Source organism: Callorhinus ursinus, unplaced genomic scaffold (genome assembly GCF_003265705.2).
Source record: "Callorhinus ursinus isolate GAN/ISIS: 27379988/994484 unplaced genomic scaffold, GSC_fseal_2.0 scaffold7, whole genome shotgun sequence".
NCBI lineage: Eukaryota > Metazoa > Chordata > Mammalia > Carnivora > Otariidae > Callorhinus > Callorhinus ursinus.
Window position 1 is genome coordinate 46195112 of NW_027397069.1, and position 26476 is coordinate 46221587.

Consider the following 26476-nt stretch of genomic DNA (forward strand, 5'->3'; position numbering starts at 1 on the left):
AGAGAAATTAAGGAATCGATTCCATTTACAATAGCAACAAAAACCATAAGGTACCTAGGAATAAACCTAACCAAAGAGGTAAAGGATCTATACTCTAGAAACTACAGAACGCTTATGAAAGAAATTGAGGAAGACACAAAAAGATGGAAAAACATCCCATGCTCATGGATTGGAAGAATAAACATTGTTAAAATGTCTATCCTGCCCAGACCAATCTACACTTTCAATGCCATCCCTATTAAAATACCACTGGCATTTTTCAAGGAGCTGGAACAAACAATCCTAAAATTTGTATGGAACCAGAAAAGACCACAAATTGCCAAGGGAATGGTGAAAAAGAAAAACAAAACTGGGGGCATCACATTGCCTGACTTCAAGCTATATTACAAAGCTGTAATCACCAAGACAGCATGGTATTGGCACAAAAACAGACACATAGACCAATGGAACAGAAGAGAGACTCCAGAAATGCACCCTCAACTCTATGGCCAACTAATCTTTGACAAATCAGGAAAAAATATCCAATGGAAAAAAGACAGTCTCTTCAATAAGTGGGGCTGAGAAAACTGGACAATTACATATAGAAGAATGAAACTGGACCATTCCCTTACACCACACACAAAGATAAACTCAAAATGGATGAAAGACCTCTATGTGAGACAGGAATCCATCAAAATCCTAGAGGAGAACATAGGTAGTAACCTCTCCTAGAGGAGAACATAGGCGGCCACAGCAACTTCTTTCAAGACACATCTCCAAAGGCAAGGGAAACAAAAGCAAAAATGAACTTTTGGGACTTCATCAAGATAAAAAGCTTCTGCACAGCAAAGGAAACAGTCAACAAAGCTAAGAGGCAACCCACAGAATGGGAGAAGATATTTGCAAATGACATTACAGATAAAGGGCTGATATCCAAGATCTATAAAGAACTTCTCAAACTCAACACTCAACAAATAACCCAGTCAAAAAATGGGCAGAAGATGTGAACAGACAGTCTCCAAAGAAGACATATAAATGGCTAACAGACATGAAAAAATGCTCAACATCACTAGCCATCAGGGAAATACAAATCAAAACCACAGTGAGATACCACCTTACACCAGTTGGAATGGCAAAAATTAACAAAAAAGGAAACAACAAATGTTGGCAAGGATGCGGAGAAAGGGAAACCCTCTTACACTGTTGGTGGGAATGCAAACTGGTACAGCCACTCTGGAAAACAGTATGGGGGTTCCTCAAGAGGTTAAAAATAGAGCTACCCTACAACTCAGCAATTGCACTACTAGCTATTTACCCCAAAGATACAGATGTAGTGAAAAGAAGGGGTACATGCACCCCAATATTCATAGCAGCATCGTCCACAATAGCCAAACTGTGGAAGGAGCCGAGATGCCCTTCAACAGATGAATGGATAAACAAGATGTGTTTCATATATACAATGGAATATTACTCAGCCATCAGAAAGGATGAATACCCAACCATTTGCATCGCCATGGATAGAACTGGAGGGGATTATGCTAAGTGATGTATTCCAAGCAGAGAAAGACAATCATTACATGGTTTCACTCATATGTAGAACATAAGCAATAGCATGGAGAACCATAGGGGAAGGGAGGGAAAACTGAAGGGGGGGAAATCAGAGAGGGAGACGAACCATGAGAGACTAGGGACCCCAGGAAACAAAGTGAGAGTTACAGAAGGAAAGGGAGTGGGGGATGAGGTAAGAGGGTGATGGGTATTAAGGAGGGTACATGTTGTGATGAGCACTGGGTATTATACGCAACTACTGAATCACTGAACTCTACATCAAAAGTTAATGTTGTACTGTATGCTGGCTAAATGAACATAATAAAAAAAAAAATGTGCATCAGAGGTGGGACCAACATTCAATCCTGGTACAAACAGGACCCAGATCCAGGACTACGGTTCTTGTTCCTGCTTATTACACAGATGTACGCACACACACACAAGGCACAGAAAATATCTAGGGCCAGGGGATTATGTGTTTTCTGAGGATTCGTTCCCTTTACAAGTTAAGTGTTTTTGTTTTTCCTAGTTTCTATTTTCTCTGATATCTGTCCACCAAGCTATCCAATAACAGGGAGCAACTTCTTAAATTTCTGTAAAGAAAGAAACATCATCGACCTCAAAGAAATCAAAGAACTTCAGGATGATCTGGCCCAAGTCATCATCACCTCCACTCCTCCAGGATAGTATTTTTGACACAGAAACAGGTCATGTTAAAATCAGAAGTGAGGACCCGTTACTGTTCAACTGAGCCTTTGCCAGGATTATTTTTGCATCATTTCAGGGGTGTCCACAACTTGTCAAGAGGAGATCACACGTGCCTATTTCCTGTAGGTTACCAATTTATTTAGAAGGGATATCAATCAGAGCGAAAGGTAAGGTGGCAGCCGAGAGCGTGAGGAGAAGCATCTTGACACGTTTTTCCCCTTGCCCCTTGCTTCCTCGTGTGTAAAAGCTGATGCCGGTCTGTGCAGGTAGGACTCTGCCAGAGTGAAGGAAGATGACCAATCCTTGCTATGTCATAGATTCTTTATATTAGGCTTACATCTTCCTTCCTTCCAAAAAAAAAAAAATTACAGCAATTATTTATGAATTTCTGGCCGTTTCAGTTTCCTATTGCTGCTGTAACAAATGATCACAAATTTAGTCAGTTATAACAATGCAAACTTATTATTGCACAGTTCTGTTGTGAGAAAGAGAACACGGGTCACCCTGGGCTAAATCAAGGTTAATATCAAACAGGGCTGCTGTGTTCCTTCCTGGAAATTCCCAGCAATAATCTGTGTCCTTGCTTTTTCTAGCTTCTGGAGGCTGCCCACCTACCCACCTTGGTCTGCAGCCCCTTCTTTCATCTACAGAGCACATCACTCCAATCTCTGCTTCCATTGTCACAGCTTTGCTGATTCTGACCCTTACGCCTTGCTTTGCTAAGGGTCCTTGTGATTGCATTAATCTCACCCAGATGACCTAGGATCATCTTGGCATCTCAAGATCCTTAACTTGGTCACATCAGCAAAGTCCTTTTGCCATGCCACACTCAGGTTATGGGGATTGGAGCATGAGCACCTTTGACAAAGGTCGGGGGCAGGGGAGACGTTATTCACCTACCACACTGAGTAAGGAGCTGGTTACAAGGTTTTGGCTCTCTTGCTTCTTGAACCAAACTACTCCGGGAAGAGCACATCTTCATCTTTTTGTCAACCCTGGACAACATCTTAGATTCCAGTTTGTCTGAGCTTTAGAAAGCCAGACTCTTAGCAACCATCAAAGGAGTGTTTCAGCTAAGACACCCATGTCTTTAGAGGAAGGAGGCAGATATAATTGATAAAGTGCTGTAAGTTAGCCTGTCTTTGCACCATTAGATTCTATGTAAGTTTCTTGTAGCTCCAGCAGAGCACAGCATATTTCCTCCTGCAGGGTAGGCATATAGTAACTTTAATCTTTATTGAAAGAGTTAATGAGCCTATTATAAAAATAGGTGTCATTTGATATGCCAGTATTTTTGCATGGCAGGATCAAAATTAATTTAAAAATAGAAGGGTTCTAGTCACACAGGAGGGACATAAAAACACTCAAAATTGGAAAAGTAGAAATTCATTTCAGTGCTCCAAACAGCTCAGAAAACAAAACAAAAACAAGTGAAACTATTTATAACAAGCTCCCACTCTTTACAGCACCTGTTATATGTGTTACTTATACATTTACTTGAATGCTTGATAATAATAAGTGAAGGTAAAACATTTAAAGGCAAATCGACCCACTCTCCTGGCACAGTAAATAAGGTCTGTGAAACTAGACATAGTAATTCAGTGTTATTCAAATAACACATTTTATCTTTCGTTTACCACCTGCTCCCATTCTTTCCTAAAACAAACTTGGCAACCATGCCTTGCTCATTTCATTTCATTTTCTATGAAAGTAAAATCTCATTCATAATCTCCACATCCTACAAGTCGCTTGTAAATCTGAGATAGGTAGGAGCAAATTCATTTCCACCCACATAGTTTAAGGTTTTTTGTTTCGTTTTTTTGCCCACCAATCAGCAATAATAATAAATAATGTTTAAGGTTTTCCTTAACCCCTGCCTCTCTGGCTAGATGCGGGAGCAGTAGCCCTTGTCCCCACCACCAGACATTTCTGGATTGAAAAGTGTCTTAGTTCTGTAATCTCAAGGAAAAACTCATTTTCTTACGTACTTTTAAAATTAATAGTCTATAACGCATTCTCTTTATGAGTGCGAGAGAATAGAATACAAAAACAAATGCTTATTTGTTCTCTCTGCTGAAATTGTCTAATGTTAGAAGAAGAAACTTTGCTTTCCACAGAAAATATTGGCTTCCCCATTAGCCATCTGCTAGATGGTGGGAATGTTCTGTGTGGCTTTCTCAGCTGGAACATTTGGAAAATGAATACATTGTTGCAAGAACTCACATTGTTGGCCATAATGTTTGTGATAATGTTGACTTACCAGATGTCCTGGAAATTCCTGGGGTGGAAGTATTTCCAGTCGTTCCAAACCCCTCCGCTTCGCTACAGAATGGTGTTTGGGATATATGACTTTCGCTATTTCTCACGGCTTACCACGGTATTTTTCATTCGGTCATTTTGTAGACTAAAACAAGATGGGAAAAGATACCACTGAACTATTCATGTTCTTCCAAACTCTGCCCTGCTCCTCAGTGCGTCACAGATCTCTAATTTGCCATTTTTCCAAAATAATTTCTTCTCCAACCCCAACTATATACATCTCTGTATGTAAGATTAAATAGCATGACCTTTGTAGTACTTGTCTCCAGCTGGTAGGAACGCAACAAAGTCTAACAGTTGAATGCTTTGCTCACTCATTATGCCTAAGGAGCTTGTTTGAAATGTGAATAACCTCTGTTTTCAGCCCTGGCCTTCCCTTTTGAAATGAGATTAATGAAGTGATGAATAAAGTGAAGAGTCCTTTACACTTTGGCATGAAAATAGATTAGACTTCTTCTTTTGCAAATGGAATTATCTCTTACAGATCTGCTTCTCTACCTGTTTGCCTTTCATTTAAAGCAACAGAATTCTCTGAGCAGAGCTGGGCCTTATTCTAGATGGGAATCCATTTTAATATTCCACAGAATCCTGACAGTCGTGCCAATCACACATGGCTATATGTCTTTGTCAAACTCTACTACATGATTCATTTTTATCCCTTACTTCTACCAAAAGGACATCTTTTGATAACAAAAGGTTTACATCTCTGAAGATTTTTAAAGGCAATTTAATTTATATTCAAGTACCCTATCCTACCACATCATTCCAGTTTCGTTTGCTCTTTGGAGCTTACATGGTTTCAAGGCAAAGGGGTAGCCTATCTGGCTTCATGTCACTCATCTTTGCAAGCACCAACAGCTATCCATCGTCCATCCTGGTGCTCTGCTGTCAGCTACACCACAGAGATGACCCTGCCCCAGTGGCCCCTTCAGCTTTACTGATTTCTTTCTGTTGCCTGTGGACAGGGGAATATCTGATGTGCTGTCTGGGGCATGTGCTCCCAGATGGACCCCACAGCCTTCCCCTCACTGGGCTTTTTTCCCTTTTGGGGCTCTCCATTGACAAAGTGGACATAATTGTTTTGCCCTTAGGTCTCACACCCTCTACTTACGTGGTTCTGCCTCCACAGTGCTCCCTACAAACAAAGCCAGGTCCCTCCCCATCTCCTGGGCACACTGAGGTCTCTGTTCTCCCTTCCCCTTCCTTCTTCATCATTCCACCTAGAGGAATCCATACTCTGGAGGGCATAGCCTCTATTAGAACAATCTTCTAAAAGGGCCCTTTTGGGGAACGTACATCCCTGCGTATGACTTTTCTCCCCCCTCTATCCTTCCCCTGAGGTGAGAATTACAAAGCCAGCTAACTGCTTGAATGCTGGAACGGAAGAGGGAGGAAGGAAACATGAAAGACATTTAAAAGCATCTGGCAATATCTCAGTCATATCATGCCACCATCGAGCTAGAAACAGAAGAGAGAAATAAACAGACAAGAAGGCCAAAATGGAGGATGGAGTGTCAATAACTTTTTTGGTAATTTTCTGATATTCCGAGAATTCTGCTCCAACTGCCTTTGATAGAGGCTGGTATCCACACAACACACCTCTACACCTCCTCATTCTGCCCACTGCTCGATGTGCAAGCACCCTCATATTTCCAACCTTGAATTTGATAATTGCCAAGAGTTATTCAATCTATGATTAAATGAATGAATAAATACAAACTGGTGACAGAAAAAAACATTAACCACCATCTCATTGTCCTTTAACACTGTATGTTGTTCCAATGGAAAGTTGTTGTTTTTTTTAATTAGCAAGTGCCATCTACTTTGAGAATATCCCCATAAGACAGAAAAATCATGGAAATGTAGGGCTGAAAAAACTTCAGGTTATCTAATACAGTGGTTTTCAAGCTTGACCGTACCTATTAATCAGCTGGGGAGATTTTACAAATACATATGTAATCCATCCTACCCTAAACTAATGGATCAGGTAAGTCCCAATCACTGATATGTTTTAAAAGCTCCCTAGTTGATTCTGACACATTGGGGGTGAAGAACCTCCCCCATTTATGCAGATGAGTTGTCATTTATCCAAGACACATCGTCACAAGTGAAAAAGCAGTGGTTGACAACTCTTTCTCCTGACCGTTTCTCGTACATTCTTCCCACCACACCCCCACTAAATCCCAACATTATAAACCATCTCAGAGTGTCCAAAAGAGGTTCTGTTCCAGTCTATTTCAATATTGAAGACAACACATTAGAACAGTATCAAATTTCATTCTCATGGTTGTCTCACTTCAAAAGCTCTAATATTTCCCCAAAGAATTACTCCACGGCCCCCCACCCCTACCCGGTCCCCATGTTTGATAAATGCTAAACAACACCTTTATGAGATGGCATTCCATTCTAGAGTGCCATTTAAAAGCTCTGAAGTTTAATTGCTGTGGATAACCATCGATCATTGCAGGGATGCCCCTGGGACAGTGGACTTTGAGGTATGCCATCCATCTCCTGGCGGTCCTGTGGCTGGCCGCCTTCCCCTCTTCATCACTGCTTGATGGAGCTGATGGGGATCACTGCCACACTTCCAGAGAGCCTCCCATTCCCTCACCTGCTCTGCATGACTACTGAACTGAGCCGTGTTGTGACAGTCTGCCTGCTCTTCCCTGCTCAGATTAATGAATACAGCTTTAGCTGTTAATTCAAAGCTAGTCAAGCTTGTATCCAACAATTAGAGACCAATTTTCATCTTCAGCATGAGGGTATGTGGGGAAGGGTGTGGGAGAGGAGTGCAATTTGGCGTGATTCTTTACATCTGGGGTGTGTGTGAAGAAGGAAGAGTAGGGGATCCTGAAGACAGTACCCGAAATTCTCATTGGTCTGGCTACAACAAGCCATTTCAAGCCTCCACTTCTTTGCCAGCTACAGTGATGCGACCACGGGGGTTTGAGCTTCCTGCCCTGCAGCTAGACTGCAATCCATCAAAAATAACAAGCACACAGAAGGCCCCTGTGCACTCCTGCCTTCGAGGAGGGTCAGCAGCTAAGGCGGTCTTTGAAGGGGCTTTAGAACCAGAGCCCCAAACCTCCCACTCCTCTTTTCTTCCCTTCACCATAAGAAACGAAATGTTTACTTGTACACAAAATTATGTAAGAGACCTCATCCGCCCCCTTTCAGGGTCATCCAGGGCAACAAAGACAGAATACTCAAATTCTCAACCCTGAAATGTCCTCCCCAGTAAAGCAATGGCTACAAATGCTCCGTCTTGCACAGAAAAGCTAAATATGGACCCCAGGTGCCAAATACTGTCAAGATGCTCTCCTACTGGAATTTCTATTTACAGAAAGGAGAAAACAGGAACTGCCAGAGCATTCCTGCCCCTGGTTACTGATGGTAGAGGTGGTTCAGAGGAACACATGCCCATCCAAGGTAAGCTACATCTTTACCCTGGGAAGAGAAATCTCTCCCGAGTCATTTTGACTGATCTTATTTTTCAAGCAGGTGGCCTGGGGCGGGAGCACAATACATAGCAGTCGGCCATAGTAGGTAATGTTGATAAAGTCTAGTTACTTGCCTTACTGAATTTCTTTTTGCTCTGCTTCAGTATTTAGCAGATGTCTTTGGGATTGGACTAGCTCGGCTATGCAAGGAAGGATCAAGAATGGAATTGCTGTCCCCTCCTAAGCAGTGCACCCATGGGGACCACGTGGAGATCAGAGAGGTCATACAATCTATGTACCTCCACCTGGAGGTGAAAGTCAGGAAGAGAGTCAGAAGCAGCACAAGCTACAACCCTTTCTCCAGATCTCCGTGAGGCTCAAATGCTTGAAGTCTCTGTTTTCTACTTCTAAGGGGTGTCAATTATTTTGTCTGAAAACTAGCGACTAAAAAGACCTAACTTACAGAACTGATGCTGGCAATAAATGAGATAAATGTAAATCAGGTAGCGTAGTGTCTAGCACATTGGTTGAACTTAATAAATGATACAGTGGAAAACATATCAATAATGGGTCATGTCTCCCTGGGAGTTTACCCCCACCTGGGGACACATACAGTAATGGAGCAAATAAATAAATGGTTATAGATTGAGTAAGGGCTAGCAATGACGGAAGAAACAGTGACTCTGTTGGAGAATAAGCAGGAAGGAGGGTGGTCAGGGGGAGCCACTGTGAGGAGGGAATATTTAAGCTGCAGCCAGACAAGGAGAAGCCAGAAGAGCCGGACGTGTGGCAGTCCAAGCACAGGGAAGAGAAACCACAAGACATATGAGGCGGCAAAGAGAGTGGCTGGAACATGGACATCCAAGGGAGAGAACAGGATGAAGGGAGGTGGGACAATTTTGATTGTGCTGCAAGTTCTTGTTCCTCCCAGTGTAGTCCTGGCATCACCTGGCGCTCATTGGAAATGCAGAAACTCAGGCGCCACCCCAGACCACCCAACCAGAATCCACATTTTAACAAGATCCAGGGACAATGCCTTTGCACGTTCTGAGATTAAGAACACTGCTTTAAAATAATGTAACATATGTTAAGAAAAAAGAAAAAGAAGAAGATAGCAGGAGGGGAAGAATGAAGGGGAGTAAGTCGGAGGGGGAGACGAACCATGAGAGACCATGGACTCTGAAAAACAAACTGAGGGTTCTAGAGGGGAGGGGGGTGGGGGGATGGGTTAGCCTGGTGATGGGTATTAAAGAGGGCACGTTCTGCGTGGAGCACTGGGTGTTGTGCACAAACAATGAATCATGGAGCACTACATCAAGAACTAATGATGTAATGTATGGTAATTAACATAACAATAAAAATTAAAAAAAAAAAGAACACTGCTTTAGGAAGCCGCTGAAAAGTTTAGGTGGCACAGCGGTGTGATGTGCTTTGTATTTTTAAAAGATTCACTCCAGATGCTATGGTGAAAATGGATTAGGGGAAATAGAGTGTGTTTTTACTGCTATTTATGATTACTTTCCAAGTCGCCTGCCTAGTTGACCGTGCCTTCTCCTTCCAAGGCGGGGTCCTGCTGTAATCTGGCCATTTTCCACTGGAAGTCAGCCCAGTGGCTACAGCCCTGCTCTCTGCTTATCCACTGCCCAGCGCCACTGTCCCCCTGCCTTGTATTTTCAAGTATCACCTGTTCCTGTGTTCCCCAGACCTCAGTTCTGCCCACCACATCAGGAAGCCCGCCCTCTTACATCCTGATGAACCCCTCGGAGGCTGGAGACAGCCCTGCCTTTGATCCTGCACCCCACACCTTTAGCTGGCTCACTGCCAGACCGGGCCTCTCCTCAGAGGTGGTTTCCGGCCACATCCCTCTATTCCTACGGCATACCCCCTCCCACGCCCCAGGAATTCAGAGACCAAGTGAAAAATGAGCATTCCTAGCCACCATAATTAGATTCCAAAGAGGAGAAGGGACTTCATAAGTAAATGCCAACCATCTTCATATTGAAAAAAATAAAACTTTTTTAATCGATTGTTGGGGGGGAGCTGTTAATGAGCTAACCACTTTTAATTCAATATTTGACAGTAATTGCAACAGAATTACATTTAACAAGACAAGAACCTCTATGGGTTTTTAGCAGTCAGATGAGGTAATAGAATAGTTGTTAAGGAACTGAAATATAATCAAAGGAGCCTTCATGACTGTTGCCGAATCTGAGTGACAAGACTAGCAACAGTAAGCCCCAAAGATGGCTAATACCAGTTGTCTGGAATAAGAAATACAAGATAGCCCTGTGCTTAGTGGAAAGAGTCTAAATGCCTAGGCTGCTGGAGCAGGTAGGTTGTTGAGGACGGATGGAGATCTTGCTCAGCTAAAAGCGGTCGAGGAGGCTGGGAGCCAGGGACAAAAAAAAAAAAAAAAGCAGGGGGAGACATTTCTTAATGATTTCTAGTGAAAGCTCATGGGTAACTTTTGCAGCAATACTACCGGTACATTGACTCCCTCCCCATTCCATGGCAACGGTGCAGATGATTTTCCCTCATTCTGTGATGTGCTCTGGAGGGCAGGCATCGTGCACGCTGGTGCTCAGCACCCTTCTCAGAATGGCATCGTGAAGCAGCCCTTGTATTAGCAGACTTCCATCGGCCCTGTGAAATGAGGGCACCATTAAAAGAGGGGTGTTTATCTGAGAGACAGAGGCGAGCCGGTGAGAACATCATGAGGGTTTAATCAGGTCGCATTGCATCTCATCCTTGGGAGATCTGAGTTAGGCAGCTGGGAACACCACAGAGGCATGGCTCCAAAATTGTTTTCATTATGCACTTTCTTGAAACCCTCTGAAGAAGCTCACCTTTCTCACCTCAAATGGCTATGTCATCACCTTTATTTCTGCTCTGACTCTGGCTTTAATGGATTTTCTGAGCTTCTAGCTTTGAAACCATATAGAAAGAACAGCCTCACCCGAGTACCATAGCTGTTACTCAGATCAAATGTCATCCGTCCTCAGGGACAGCTTTAACTTGAGAATGATGTTCAAATTTGGTGGTTTAAAATCAAGCAAACAGATTCTATATATTTTCGATGATCTCGAAAAGGAGCTTCGGGAATACGACTTATTTTCTCTCAATTTGACACTGTATCTGTTATAAAACAAACAAAGGAAGTCAAAATGACATTTTAGATGGTATCTTTGGGGGGAAATAATGTTAGAAGGAAAAAAAAATCGCTAACCAAATACTCACATTGCTTTATAAGGGAAAAGAACCTTTGGATACAAAGTTCATATCTGACAGGTAATGTGACAATAAAAGGGGAGAAACATGAATTAAAATGCAATGAAAAGTTCATATTCTCCGTGCACAGAAAAATAAGTGAATGTCCTTAAATTGATCAGCTCTCCAGCTGGGAGAAGGCTTCAGATGATTGATGGATGCGTGATGGTTTTTCTTTTAGATATATGTTGAATCATGGTGAGGAGATTAATTGGAGTCACTTTTTTAAGAGAATACATAAATGCATTTGTAATGTACTGTGCTTTGCTTAAAGTAGAAACTTAAAAGTGCTTTTACAATTAATCCAAAACCAAGGGTTAGGCTGATGGCGGAGAACCAGGGATTCTATGTATTTAGTGTAAAGAAAAAAAATGCTCTAAATATTGGAATTCATTGGGAAGCTAAACCTACAGGTGGTGGCAGAGGGCAAAGGCAAAATTTGTGGCTCAACACTGAGGGGAGGGCCGGTAATGGGTCATCATAGCCACAAACAACCAGGCGGGTTTCAAGTTCTCATCAAAAAAACCCAGGAGACCTACCGGCTATCATGCACCAGAAAGACAAAGGCTGAAAAAGTGTTGAAGCGAATCCTATTACATACATAATTGTAATTCTCCAAACCGACTAATTGTGAAAATCACGTGGGAAGCTTCTGAGAGAAGAGGTTCTAGGATTCCCTTGACATGGAATTAAAATCGCTGACTGGACCCCAGGATATTTCCTAGAGTTCAGAAACTCTGCTTCTTTTTTTGGCTGAATCAACATGTTTTTAGACCAATGGTTGAGTATGAGATATGGAGCCCCCATTTGAATGACTAAACATTTGGAAGATCACTGTGTTTGGAGCTGTAGGGTCTGCTACTATTGCTGAATGAGAAATTTAGCAGGCATATATGCACGGTAGCTCTGAGGTCAGTGGTTGGGAATCAGTGATAGGGAGTATGAGCTTCATGGGGGCATGTACTATCTTCACCACTGTTCTCCCAGACCCTAGCACCATGCCTGATAGATAATGGGTGATCATGAAACATTCAACTAATTAGGGAATCAGAAGGCCCCCAAATTATTGTTTCATCTCTCTTTCAGGTAAGAGTGAAGATTTAGAAATACCATATCCAGTGGTGTTGCAAAGATCAGAGTGGAGAGCACTTCATACCCAAGTTTTATAATCTCAGAACAACTGGACCCAGGAATCATGCCCACCTTGACCTTTGAGACCTTTGTGATTATTCCTTTGTATCTTGTGCTTATCCCAATGACAGGTTCACAGGAGGTGTACAATAAATGTACAATAAATAACATTTGTTCAACAAGTCAATGTATCCTTTCTTAGGGTCATTAGGAGAAGTCAGATTCATCAGTTATGAGGAAAATTTGGGGGGGGGGACCTCTCCCAATTATCTTCAAAATAAAAACACACTAAAGAGAAACTACAGCTATATCTAAGCTACATGAATGCCATTAATTTACATGATTCTTAGATCAAGAGAAAGCTATTTTAAGTTTCTTAAATGGTTAACTTTTTTTATTTTATCAATTCTTTATTAAATCAATAGAAATGAAGGTGTATGAAACCTCAAGGAGTTTCCCCATCATATCCACCATGATTCACCCGTTTCTGTGAATTTGCCAGCCAGAGTGACAGGTAGAATCATATCTCAGGATTTCTGATAGCCTTCACTACCTGTGGTCCCTCCATGGCCCCATGTCAGATGTGAGCACAAGTGCTGTGGCCAACTTCCACATTATCATCTTAGGAATAAAGCTGTCAGTCTATGCCTCCCTCTATTTTCCCTTTCCACTGGCTGGCATGTGGACGTGGCAGTGAGTCAGACACGGACACCACCCTAAATGATGGTGGAGCCACAAGATGGAAGGAACCTGGGTCCTAGCATGACTGTCATGAGCAAAGCCTGCCCCATAAGCCTAAACTGCTCGCCTTTGGACTGTTATGCGAAAAACAATAAATTTCTTCCTTGAGTCCCCACATTTGTGATTTTTTTCTTTCAGAAATTTAGCTAATGCCTAAATTTTATACTCCTTATTCTAAAGTTCTGGGATTTCATTTATTTCCAATAAGCAAAACATCTAATAGTTTGTCTCCAGTAGGTATACTAGTTGCAAGTTTTCCCCCAAAAGGGACTGTATGGATTAAAACAAGTATTCTACTTTGTTATTCTACATAGATGACAACCATTGATAGAAAATATTCTCAAAACAACTGTGCCAAGTAGTGAAAAACGGTGAGACCACAAAGCTAAAAATATTATGATACACAGTATTTTTTGACCTAGATATATCATTGGAAGGTGCACTTTGTTTGGCATACTTGAAACACATTCTCAGTGACAAGAAACAATATTTGTGAGTTTATTTCTGGGCATGTGCATAAAGTTAATTAGCAAACTCCCAACTTACTCTGCATGCAAATTTCAAAGTTCAAGAAGTGGCAATTTACTCACATAAACCTTATGCAGCTTTTATGGTTTTGTCAGATATGCTTACTTAAATGCATAAATTAAGTACTATATGTTGTACCCACTTCGAAATATGGCAGGATTCCTTGGGAGAAGTGAAAATTAAAATGTCAGAAAGAAAAAAGCTTTGTCATCTCACCCTCAAAGGTGTGCCATGGGATGAATGTCAGTTTTTGGAGATGTGTTGGCTGCCAGGCCAAGTGCGGCAACAAAAATCTGGTGCTTCTCCTAGGCCACCCCTCCTGACACACACACTTAACCTTGGCAGAGGGGAAGTCTGTTATGCTGGGCACTGAGGATGCCCATGCTTCAGGGAAATGGTCAAGCACAGAGTTCACCTCTCCTTTTCCCAGTGTTTCATTGAACATTTCAGGACTAAAAGTGGGTATCCAAGATTCTCAGGTCAAGGTTCCTTTGTTTTTCCACATAGAGCAGAATTCTTAATTTTCTTCTTTTTGTCTGAATGGTCTACACGTTCCTGGTGGAAGGCTAAATTTTCCTTTGCCCTGCTTCCTTTATGACAGAAACAATCCCCTATTTTAAAAGATAAAGATTACTCCCACAGTACTCTGTGAAATTGCTTGCTACCATAATTACTCACTTAGTATTTTTTAGGTGTTTTGCTTAGGACTACTTTAAAACAGATTACTTATTCCTATGTTAGTTGAGATTGTTCAACAGCTTCCACGATATATTTTAAGTGACTTAGGTATCCTTGAAGGTGATGAACAGGCTTCTCCAACAACATCTGGCATTTCAAAATGGCACACACGTGTGTGTCATGTGCACATGCATGCACACATGTGTGCGCACACACATTTACTCCTGGCGAGACTGAATGGGTCATCAGGCATAACAAAGCACTTTGTTTTATGTTGGGTTTTTAACTCAGCATGGCAAAGCTGGTTACCTTTTACAAGCTGGTCAGAAGTCTAACCAACCAGAAACTTGGCTCTGACCAAGTTTTTATTAATAAAAACATGAGAAAGGATAAATGGTTACTGAATAAGGTTTACTTTTGGTAGACATTTTTTTAAAAGATAGTGGGCCTTCTGGGCAGTGGGAAATAATTAAGTTCCTTGATGCTTAAAATTAAGAAAAATCTATCATTTTCTCTGGAGATATTAATATTGTATCCCAAGATAATTTAAACAATTTCTTGGTCATACTGTCAAACTATCAAATGGGATAATCAGGGAGAGTTCTGCTCATCTTCCATCTCAACTTAATTTTGCCAATAGAGCAGATGTCAAAGGGCAAAGAAATCCCTCCTATTTTGTAAATATTTACTACTCAGAGAAATAATAAAAATGGAAACTCTGTCCACTGTGTCCTCCTGAACATTTTTCTTTGTCAAAAAAAAGAGAGAGAGAGAGAGAGAGAGAGAGAGAGAAAATCCTCATTACTTCCCATTCAACTCTCCCCTATTTTTTAATTTTAAACATTCAAAGTACATTTTTGACTGACTAGTTCCCACCCTATCCACACTGCCACAGGCTGTTTAAAGGAACATAAAAGGGAAAGGATGTGGCATCATATTCCATTGTCACCGTGGCCCTCTGCACCAAGCCCAGCCGTCTGAAAGAGATCCCCATCACTGGGTCTTATATCGAGTGTTTACTTTTTATCATTTCAAAGTGTTTCTCTCCGATAACACTCCTGTCAAATTTATGAATAAGTCTGGAAATTTTCAAGATAAGCTGAAATTGGTCTTATTTGTTGGCTTCTGACTCAAATTCCCTCTACCTCTTCAGGGAGGAAGCTACTGATTTTAGAACCCAACTGCTGTATGTTTCTTTGCCCCAGCTCGAGCTGTAAATCACACTTGGTTTTACAGATTTGATAAAGCCTGTGAGCTTATAATGTCCCTGCCAGAACGAGCCAAGAGTTACTTCCTGGGGGAATGAAGCCAGTCAGCAGCGCCTCCAGCCCCATAAATATGACCCTATTAGGAGGAAGTCAGTGGGCCTATCTAAAGGTGGGGATTTGCCCAAACAGCTCCACAAAGTAGCGTGATCAAAGTGATAAGAGAAATTTCCTAAAACGACAAGGGGAAAGAAAACAACAGAGAGTTCTGTGTTGATTTTTGTCGTCGCCCTTCAACTCTGCTTGGATTCTGCAGCAAGTAAGATTTCCTACCAATACATGACCTGTTTCTATATAAAAACATGAGCTTATCCACTAATACAGCCCATCTCTCACACCTCAGATTCCACATCACATCACAAGCTGCTGTTTCGAAAAGTAAGAGCACTAAGACTTGTACAGGTTTTGGCAGTGGTGGGGAGAGGAGCAGGAAGTTACAAAATTCAGGTATCAGGCTTACACATGTCATGTCTTTCCAACTTTAAAAGACACTTAGTGCCCTTTGAGGGTGCGGGTGAAGACCAATGGTAATGGCAGAGAAGAAATATGTTGTCACACTGAAATATATTTTAGCCATGAGTAAAAAGTGAATATAGAATAGAACTGATAATGGTTTATTATCACAAGAACTGCCTTGCTCAGTTGGCTCTTATTTGACTCTATCAAAGACCATCTGTAAGATAGAAACACATTGTTTGAATATTCACTCATTATTTAATTCATGCACTATATGCTGTGCATTTCACACACACACACACACACACACACACACTACATGCATTTGCGTCTAATATTACTGACACAAAGAACATGCCTGCCTGGTTTAGGGGAGGAGAGGGAGAGCACAGACAAGCATTACAAATCTAAAAGACAAAAGGAGGGTGCCTGGGTGGCTCAGTTGGTTAAGTGACTGCCTTCAGCTCAGGTCATGATCCTGGAGTCCCACATCGGGCTCCCCGCTCAGCAGGGAATCTGCTTCTCCCTCTGACCCTCCTCCCTCTCATGCTATCTCTCATTCTCTCTCTCTCAAATAAATAAATAAAATCTTTAAAAAAAATAAAAGACAAAAGGAAGTCTGGATTTTTTTATTTTTTTTACTCAATATAGATGACTTTATTTCCAGTTTATCCCTAAATGGGGGGGGGGGTTATATTTCACTATATGCATGAATCCATGTAAGTCTTCAATAATAAAGTCTGAGAATAAACGACTCTAAGCTTGAAGTACTAACACATCAACGTTAGACAAACTTGAATGAATGACAATGCATTGTTTTTATTCTCTGACATTGTCTTCAATAAGATAAAATTTTAAAACAGAAATCTCTAAAAATCTGACAGGAGCCTTAAAGATCAAAGAGTGCAACACTATCTTTGTATTGATGGGCAAATGGAGACCCACAGGGGTTTGGATTCCTAACATTGCACAATTAATTGCTGTGGGACGCAGAAATGATTAGTCATAGAAAGTCACCCGTCGTGACTTACTACTACGTGAAACAGGAACTGTGCTCAGGCTCATTCCTGTGCTGTGGCTTTCTTTGTTCAGGGTGCTCCAGGAAAAGTGAATATGTGATTAAGATAGATTTTTCATCTAGGCCCTGAAAAGGCTTTCCTGCCAGGGAGAACTTGCTTTCAAGTTTCTCTCTCCACATGGTCTTAACAAATTAATGGATGAGACTGGGATTAAAATATCTCAAATTAGACACCAAATTCTGTGAATTGTTTTCACTATATAATTAGAATAAAAATCAAAATTGAGAACCTGCCAGTTCCCAGAGCTTTTCAGGTCTTCACAAAAGGGGAACTCACTGTCTCTTCATCTTTTTATTAGGGACAAAACCCACTGACTAAGCATTGCCCACTTTGGGGAGACGGTAATGGGCCGCATTTCATCACGTGCAGGCCTCCCACACAGAGTTCAATTATCTAGCCCCTGGAAGGAGACACGGCAAAACAAATTAAGTGGGCATTGGTGGACTGAAGGCCCCTCATCTCATCCTCAGCGAGCTGATGAGCTCAGCTGTGTCACGTGACAGCCCGCTTTGTACCAAGTCGCTCGACACGGGAAACTCCATGCTCTGAAGCTGTCATCTAAGGCACATCTGCTCTGGCTGCACCTCACACAAGGCATCCCCTTCCTAGAAGGACGTCTCTAGGGGATAAGAGAACCCTGCTGCAAATGAGAGCCACCATGTCAATCCAGAAAATAAACACAGTGCCTTCCTGCTTTCTTCCCATACCCTGTGCCCAGTGAAAAGCATGAGGTTGGGAACAAGATGCGCACAGTAATAAAGGACATTCAGGGAGAGCATCTGTGTATAATCCCATGGGAGTCATGCCAACAGAACGGTCCTGAGGAAGCGCCTATGGAAACTCCGTTTTCCAGGAACAGTATTAAAAGTGGATTGGTCAATCCCCAAATGCCTTACTTTTATTCCTATGCTGTTCCTGCTTCAAATAGTTAACTCTTGCGGCTCCAGGGAAGAGTATGGTGACAGAGAACTTCTCCAGCTGCCTTCCACTGAATAAGTGGGAAAGGCAGAAAAGCAAATTCCTTTTTTTTTAAGATTTTATTTATTTATTTAAGAGAGAGAGAGCATGCATGCGCACACACACACACAAGCAAGGGGAGGAGCAGAGGGAGAGGGAGAAGCAGGCTCCCCGCTGAGTGTGGAGGCCAACAAGGAGCTTGATCCCATGACCCTGAGATCGTGACCTGAGCTGAAATCAAGAGTCGGACATTCAACCAACTGAGCTACCCAGGTGCTTTCTTTTAATCAGCATACAACATCATTTAAAGCCCATCCCTAGTGACATTGCCCTAACATCTCATATTTGGAGACACCTGAGAGCATGCAATCAAATCCTGACATGGTTAGCTGGAGCTACTATTTTCAGACCTTGTGAATTTTTAAGCTCATGGTACCCTGGGAGATCAGAAATATTTCATTGGGGTAGTCATTATTTCTACATTTTAAGGCACTTTTCAGTTTGCAAACAATTTTTACGTGTCACTTTATTTAATCTTCACAGCATCACAAACTATCAAATTTTTTAGAGGTTTAATTTTCAAGCAATCTCTACACCCAACTTGGGGCTCGAACTTAAACAACCCGGAAATCAAGAGTCCCATGCTCCACTGACTAAGCCAGCTAAGCGGTGTCCCAGAAACTATCAATTTTAAAGAAGATATTGAGGTTCATAAAATTTAAGTGGCTTGCCACAGCTCACACAACTGGGAAAAGAAGAGACACAACTGAACCCACATGCAATGGACTATTGCCATTTTTGTTCATCGGCACTAGCAGGGTTCACTATTATGTGTTTCTTGATAGAAGGCATGGCCTAATTCCCCACCACAGTCAAGTCACTGGACATTATATGTGTACAAATGTGCCATAAATAACCATGCCCTTTGCAAAGCTTATAAGAAATTCCTTACCCAGTTAGCCATTACCTCTACTTATTGCCCTTTTCCTCCCACGCTATTTCTCTCTGGTCAAAGCACTAACTCTCACAATTGTTTCAGTAAATGTCAATAGTCATGGATATCAAAGAAGCAGAAAGGGGTTGATCTCCTTCTCCCAGTTCTCTGGGATTAGGGTACAAGCCCATGACACAGATTTTGCCGATCACAGGCTCCTCCTCTGGTCCCTAAAACTGGAGGGAGGAATGAAGGGCAAAGGGAGCATCACGTGGCACCCAGAGCAATTGGGGAGCTCTGTGCCCAGCACAGTGGTGGTGAGGGTCAAGTGGGGAGACCTCTAAGCACAGAGATGAAACCACCCAGCTGCCTGGAGTCCAGCTACTGTTTATTGCATGAGCTACCCAATAGCCCTACAATAATCCCCTGTCTGCTAAGTTAGCCATGGTCAGTTTCTGTTGTTTGCAATGAAGAACCCTGTGCGACACATCCAATTGTCCAATTTCAGTGTCAGTGGTTTTTCCAACACCCTCAGCCTCTTTTAATAATTAAATTTGATATTCAATAAAGCTCTAAATACCTAATATACCCTGTCCTAAAAATTCGAAAAACTAGTGTCTCATGTTCGGGAGAGATAGTGCTTTGACCAGAGAGAAATAGTGTGGGAGGAAAAGGGCAATAAGTAAAGGTGATGGCCGACTGGGTAAGGAATTTCTTATAAGCTTTGCAGAGGGCATTGTTATTTATGGCACATCTGTACATATATAACGTCCAGTGACTTGACTGTGGTGGGGAATTAGGCCATGCCTTCCATCAAGAAACACATAACTTCTAACCTGAAGTCTGTATACATTAATTTTTTGTCCTTTGGCATTATATAGGAGTTAATCTAAAAAGAGGCTAGAAGGACCAGTTATGGCCTTTTTTTGCTAAAATTGTCCAGGACCACTCTAACATATAGAAAGTGCCCCCCCACTGGAACTCATAACACTTAATGTGGATAGCATCATTTGGCAAGCAACCACCTATCATCTTATAACAATTCCTGCAGTAGTATCCTATCTTAAACATAGCCTTAAATTCGGCTCTTAAATGTTTCATATACTACTGTCCATTTTTTTACAATTAGAATTACATCAAATTGGAAGAAGTCAGGGACTGGATACAAAATTTATAGCCTGTGCCTATAAAAGGTACCTACTCCTCTGTAAATTTGATGCCAAAATGTTTCTTCTAATTTGAGACCAGCCAATTATTCTGTTTCCTTCAATACCTTGCAATCACCTCTTTTGATATGTTCTCATCTGCTAATGCAGTAACATACCTAGTAGATGAAAATCAGTGGCCAGTTGGCTCAGGAAAGATCTCTGCCATCAGTGACTGCCCAATATTACTGAAGTAGCAGTTGACATGACGCAGCCAGAGAGAAGGACTCTAGAATAAAGGATGGCAATAATTATAGGTTGGACAGGGATCCTTATAATAGGATTAGGTTAAATATGAATACACACACACACACACACACACACACACGAGTATTTATGCATTTGAAATACTCAGTGACTTCACATTTTGTACGAAGAGATCCTTTCCTCCTTGTCTCCCTGCCCCTGCCTAAAAGAACAGAACTCATACACAAAGAATCTGCTGGTAATTGTCATTTTTGCCACAGACCCAATCTTTCCTAGTCATAATTATATCTAAAAACAAAGCAAAACAAAACAAAACAAGCCTTTGGTAAATGCAGACAATTGGATATAGGGAGAACCGCTAGTGGGAAATTGGTGATGGTACATGCATATTTTAAAAACATTTCTTTCAACTGCCACTCGCCCTGTCTAATCAGGTTACCTCTAATCTGAAGGAGCAAATATCAAAGTCAAGGTGGAATATAAATGCAACATTATAATATATGGCATGTAGAATAAAGATATGGCAAAGGTTGACACTGATGATGATTAAACCATTTGGGATTCGGTCTTAGAGACATGAGGATGGAATCCATAATCACCAGCCCTCCCCTCCTCTTTACACAGTACCAGCTAATATACAGCGGCTTCATAATTACCTACTAAAAGATAGGTGGGGAGTTCATTAACCACGCTAATTACAAGAACAATTTATGCTAAATCATCAGCAGGAATGTTAAAAAACACTCCTTGAAAACCAAAACAATGCAAAACCAACCTGAGCGGGCACAGAACATCTGTTCTCTAGGGCAGGAGAAAAGAGAAAAATCACAAGAAAACAGAGAAGATGAGAGCAGAAAACTATTTTCTTTGTCATTCCCAACTGAATGACAGGTGCAAGTCTATTATATGAAGAAAATGGTGTGTCTCAGAGATGATGGCCTCACAGATAAAGAGGATCAGATAAAGAGGTCTGGCTCCTCAAGACCTCACCACTTGTCACCCAGAAGCCCAATTTGTTACGGCTCAGAGGGATCCCATCTCCTGCATCCTCGCCTCGGAGATGTGAATCAGACCGAGAAGGGTGATATCCCGAAAGTTTTCTGAGATGTGTTTTAAATATCATGCCCATTTGTATATACCTCTATTGGATGGTCGGGAACCACAGAGCAAAAGATGATGGCTACATGGTAGAGAAGGGTCATTGTGAAATTAAGAAAAACAGTGCAAAAGAGATTTTAAAACATCATTTCGTAAGTACACATAAGCAGCGGGAACTACATTTTACTCAAGAGTTTCTTTGAATCTAAGAATGTTAGGGCTATTATTTCATGATTAAGAAATAATTCCTTCTGATTAGGCAATGTCAACTAAAATTTAATTTTTTTTTTTTTTTTTGCAAAAGTCATCCATATCTAAATACATATAATTACCTTTTTTCCCCGCAGGAATAGAATTTTTAAAGGGGGAGCTGATTCAGATAATATTTTCAGATCTCTTTAAAATGGAAATGCTTCTTTGGAAATTTTCCACACATTTGGCATCAGAAGTCTCCTCTGTTCGAGCTGCACTAATTAGAGGCATGCACACGGAGGTTGCAATGTAAGGTGAAGGGAGAGGAACATTAATGACCCAGGCTGTGATATCATTTGTGAGAACTTCTTTCTACTGATCTGACACCCATTGAAGTTCAGCTTTCAATTCTGTCTTTGAAGCCCAAATCAAGTAGTGTCATGGACACTTGTCTTTTGTGTTACACACTCATGTTTTGTTTTGTTTTTTCCTAAATTGCTATGGACTCCATGTGAAAGGAGCCATCCACCCCAATACTGGAAGTAGACACCACTCCAAACTAGTTTCTCATTTGACATAAAGTCTACAGGGACAACTTTTGTGGCTTTTTGGTAGCTTTGGATAAGGCCATATCCAAAGAGGAGAATACTGCCTTGGAAATGATAAACAGTGACTAGAAAATTCAGCTCTACCAAACACTCCTTTTTTTCCCCCAATTCATGGCCGGCTATGAAACCAACCAACAGGTGAGCCCAAGATGGGTAGGCTCTGCAAAGCCACCGGTGTGATCCCAACACAGCAGGTCATTTCAAAATTTCTTTGAGGCATGAAGTGACCACTCCTGCTTTCGCTGCAGAAAAAAGGAACTGGAAAAAAAAAATTATTAGTCACTGGCAATGCCCTGCCTTCTGAGTTGGCACCACTGACCTCCATTTCTCCATCCACCTGATGCCTAGACCTCTCTTACAGCCTTCTCTGCCCGGCTCTGCTTATTTCAGTAAATGAGTTTTGATGGAGAACAATGTTCCCGAGCCCTATAGATGGAAGCTTCTTAAAAATACCAGTGCCTGAGCATCAATCTTTTTTTAAGATGTCTCCAGGGGATTCTAATGTCCAAAGAAAATTTAAGAACCACTGGAACCTTCCTACTCAAAGTATAGCCCCAGACCAAAACACTACCATGAGAGCTTGTTAGAAATGCAGAATCAAACACCGCCCAGACGTACTGAATCTGAATCGTCATTTTCACAAGAAGTACTGCTCTAGAGCCAAGGACCTTATTAAATTTAGTTACATGCAAGACTTCAAGGAAACTTGTGATCAGAATATTATATGTTTGTGTTCTTGCCTTTTTTTCTGGGCAGTGTCCAAGAGTTTTCATGATACTCTTCAAAGGCTTTGTGACCCAAATAAGGTGGAAAAAAAAAAAAACAAAACAGTGCTAGAATTTATACCAGGGCTCATCAACTGAAATGCTTATAGGAGGCAGCCAAATGAAGCAAATGGGAGAAGTGGGTGGGGAACTTCAAATAAATATGCAGAATATTCTACACAAAACACCATGCTTTTCCTTGTTTAAAAAAAAAAAAAAAAAAACATTGCCCTCTTGCTCCACCTTTAATTCTGCTCCTTTCCGTAGACACACGAGTTCAAAACAATGACTCGCTCCTGTAAGGGAAAAAACACACTTGTGTGCTGGCGCATGACAATGGGCAGAGCTGCAGAAGGCAGACAGACGAGACGAGAGGAGGATGTGGAGACAGGGAGAGCACACACCTGGCAGAATAAGGAGGCCAGGCAAGACTCCAGGCAACTGCTGGCATGGAGAACCTTCTGAGTTTTAGGGACAGTCCAGAACGCCAGATTTTTTATATAAAATGAAATCTCTAAATGTTGCACCAGTATTTGTTGGGACTGAGTAGGCAGAGCAAAACTCACTTATAAGCATATCTGGACAGTTCACATCCACTGGTATAGACCTCTCTCGCATCTCTTACTTCCAAGGGAACATCTTTCTAGAGCACATTCCAGCTAGAATCAAAATTCTCTAGAAAAGATCACACGATCCCGCTGTCTCATTTTAAGAATGAAAGCCAGATAGCTGAAGCATCTTGACAAAGGTCATAGTGAATTAATTTTGGTTAATTTCAAAGTGGCCATGAGATTTGGGTCAGAAAAGCCTCAAATAATTAAGTTTTTCAAGAAAGAAGAGATTCAGTAAAAGGAAATGAGGGCTGGAAAGAGTGAAGGTCTGGGGAAACTGCTTCTAGTCCTCAGGCCTGTTGCCAGCATTCAGGAAAGCGGGAAACTACCAGCAAGAGTAAGAGCAGCCTACAGCAAAAAGTAAGTGATTCCTAGGGAAATGCCCAGAGGAATGTTCTAGATACTACCCCCGGTCTTCCGCTACCTGAGGAACAACAGGATGTTTTCTGCCACTCTCCCACTTTAAAAAAATCTCTCACTAGTGCCTCTTATTGGCAAAATCTAACCTAGAACCCTATTGGCAAGAGATTCTGAAAAATGTAGCTCACAGGCTTTCAACACCTACAAAAAGATCAGCACGGAGGAGGAGCAGAGATGGTGCCAAGCCACTGACGTGTGACAATGTGAGATCTAAGCTTATGTAACCATCGCCATCTTTAACCTTTTTACTAATCTGCACCTAAATGACAGCATGTATTTTATGTCAAGGGAATAAATAAAAACACATATGCTTAATTAACATCAAGGAGATATAAGTAAGTGTGCAGGTGTTTGGACCCATGAGAGATACAACTGATGCTCAAGATAGTCAAAACACTGAGGCAGAATTTGTATTTCTTAATGAGTTATCTTTTTCTTTATAACTTCTATCACTTACATAAGTAGACTGCATTTTCCCTTGTTGCACTCCTAAAATTTTACATTTCACAAAAGTGCAAAGATAGTTTAGATAGACAGGGAGAGAGAGAGATTTAAATGGAAATATTATTAGCTCACCTAAAAGACGTTCAACCTGATTGTAGTGAAAGGCACCAAAAAAAAACCATCGGAAGAGTAGGAAGGTGAAGATGGACATTCCTTTAAGGTCAACACACTGAGGCGATCTCTGAACTCTTGAGTCGGTTCTTTTCCCAATTCTGACATTGATTCACTCTGTATATTGAGCTTCAGTTCCCCTCGGGTAAAATGGGGAGTTGCCACAGCTTGGATATGGAATTATTATAAAAGATGCCTGTTTAATGAAGAGATAATAGGAATGGAGACATTTCTAAGAGTCCCGGGGGCATAAGCCAGTAGTAAAACAACAGAAATCAATGCTGTCAAGAGAGGTACATTTTGTCTTGTGCCAATAAGGGCTTTGCTGAATTGTACACGTTTAGAAGAAGGCCACAAAGTGACTGCTTCAGGAAGACAATGGGGCACATAAATGACTTCTGGGTTTTCTGGAAGATTTGGCCTTTTTCTACTAAATAAGCAGACAGAAAGTGATAAAGGGTATTCTGATCTAATGGCAACAGACACAGTATGGTTGGGCCCTTGAATATGAACAGCTGACATTTTTCTGTGGCTTCCCACGTGCTGGCATTGTCCTCTCGTGCGTTGGTTCAGTGAAGCCTCACAGCACATTCACGAAGAGCAGGCCATGACGCCCTCCATTCACAGGTGAAGGAACTGAGGCCCCAAGAGGCTAAGTAAATGGACTGCCCAAGTCACATGGCAGCACAATGCCAGAGCCAGGTTTTGAACCAAGTCTGTCCTAGGATCTTAATCACTCAGCTGTTCTGTCACTGAACATGGTTTTCAATAGAAGTGTACCAGTTTGGCCCTTAGTGGCATTGCCACCAAGATTTTGGCAGTTGTCAGTCTTAGTTCTTAATATTATCATGGATTTCACCTATTCCAATGTCTGTATAGCTATTTTAATTTTGGAGAAAGTACTAGCCAGAAACCATTTTGAACACTTAAACTTCATGCTTTATATTCCAGGCCAAACCTCTAGTCTCTCCACTTCCATCTGGGGATTTTGAACCACCCACCCAGCCACGAGTATCTTACAAAGAATAACAACTACATACTCCATCAGACCCGGAATGAAATTATATATCCTAGGGATTTTACCAGGCCCCCACAATCCAGATGCAAATGTCCCTTTGTTTTCAGAAACAAATAATTGGTTGTCATACAAATCCCAACAGAATACCACAATGAACAATTGGGGAGCATAGGTTCCTTTGTCAGTACAGAAGACAAAAGAATGCACAGGAAAAATAAATATATGTGTAGGGGATTAGAAAGACCATTGGAAATGCTAGGGACATCAATCCCAAGTACTCAGACCAACTTAACTGTAAGCATTTTCAACATGGGAAGATAAGCACTCTTGACGGGTTTTTTTAATGTGTCTAGGCTAGTCATCCTGATTTTCAGACTTTTGTACAAACATGAAAACACTTTAAACCAAAGTTCTTCATCAGAGATATTTGCCCAACTCCTTGCTCATTCAAAATTAATTTTTAAAATAAGAAAATAGACGTTAACATAAGTATACTTTGAATACATTTAGCATGCATTTTATTTATTTATTTATTTTTAAAGATTTTATTTATTCATTTGAGAGAGAGAGCGTGCACACAGGAGGAGGGGGAAGGGGCAGAGGGAGAAGGAGAAGCAGACTCCCCACTGAGCAGGGATCCAGACCTGTGGCTGGATCCCAGGACCCCGAGATCATAACCTGAGCCAAAGGCAGGCAGACACTTAACCA

The 26476-nt window shown here is 41.4% G+C and overlaps 2 long non-coding RNA genes across 3 annotated transcripts; one reads left to right on the plus strand and one right to left on the minus strand.

The window, feature by feature from the left end:
- Positions 1-2316: 2316 nt before the first annotated feature.
- On the minus strand, positions 2317-20465 carry LOC112826398 (uncharacterized). 2 transcript variants are annotated; one of them, XR_003208910.2, is made up of 3 exons: positions 20355-20465; positions 4496-4639; positions 2317-2582 (listed from the first exon to the last, which is right to left on the minus strand). It is a non-coding gene; the product is annotated as an uncharacterized lncRNA (long non-coding RNA). The 2 variants fall into 2 exon arrangements; XR_012378688.1 differs by lacking the exon at positions 20355-20465 and adding an exon at positions 6474-6608.
- Positions 6968-12475, plus strand: LOC112826399 (uncharacterized). Its single transcript, XR_003208911.2, has 3 exons — positions 6968-7049; positions 7898-7983; positions 12348-12475. It is a non-coding gene; the product is annotated as an uncharacterized lncRNA (long non-coding RNA).
- Positions 20466-26476: the final 6011 nt, after the last annotated feature.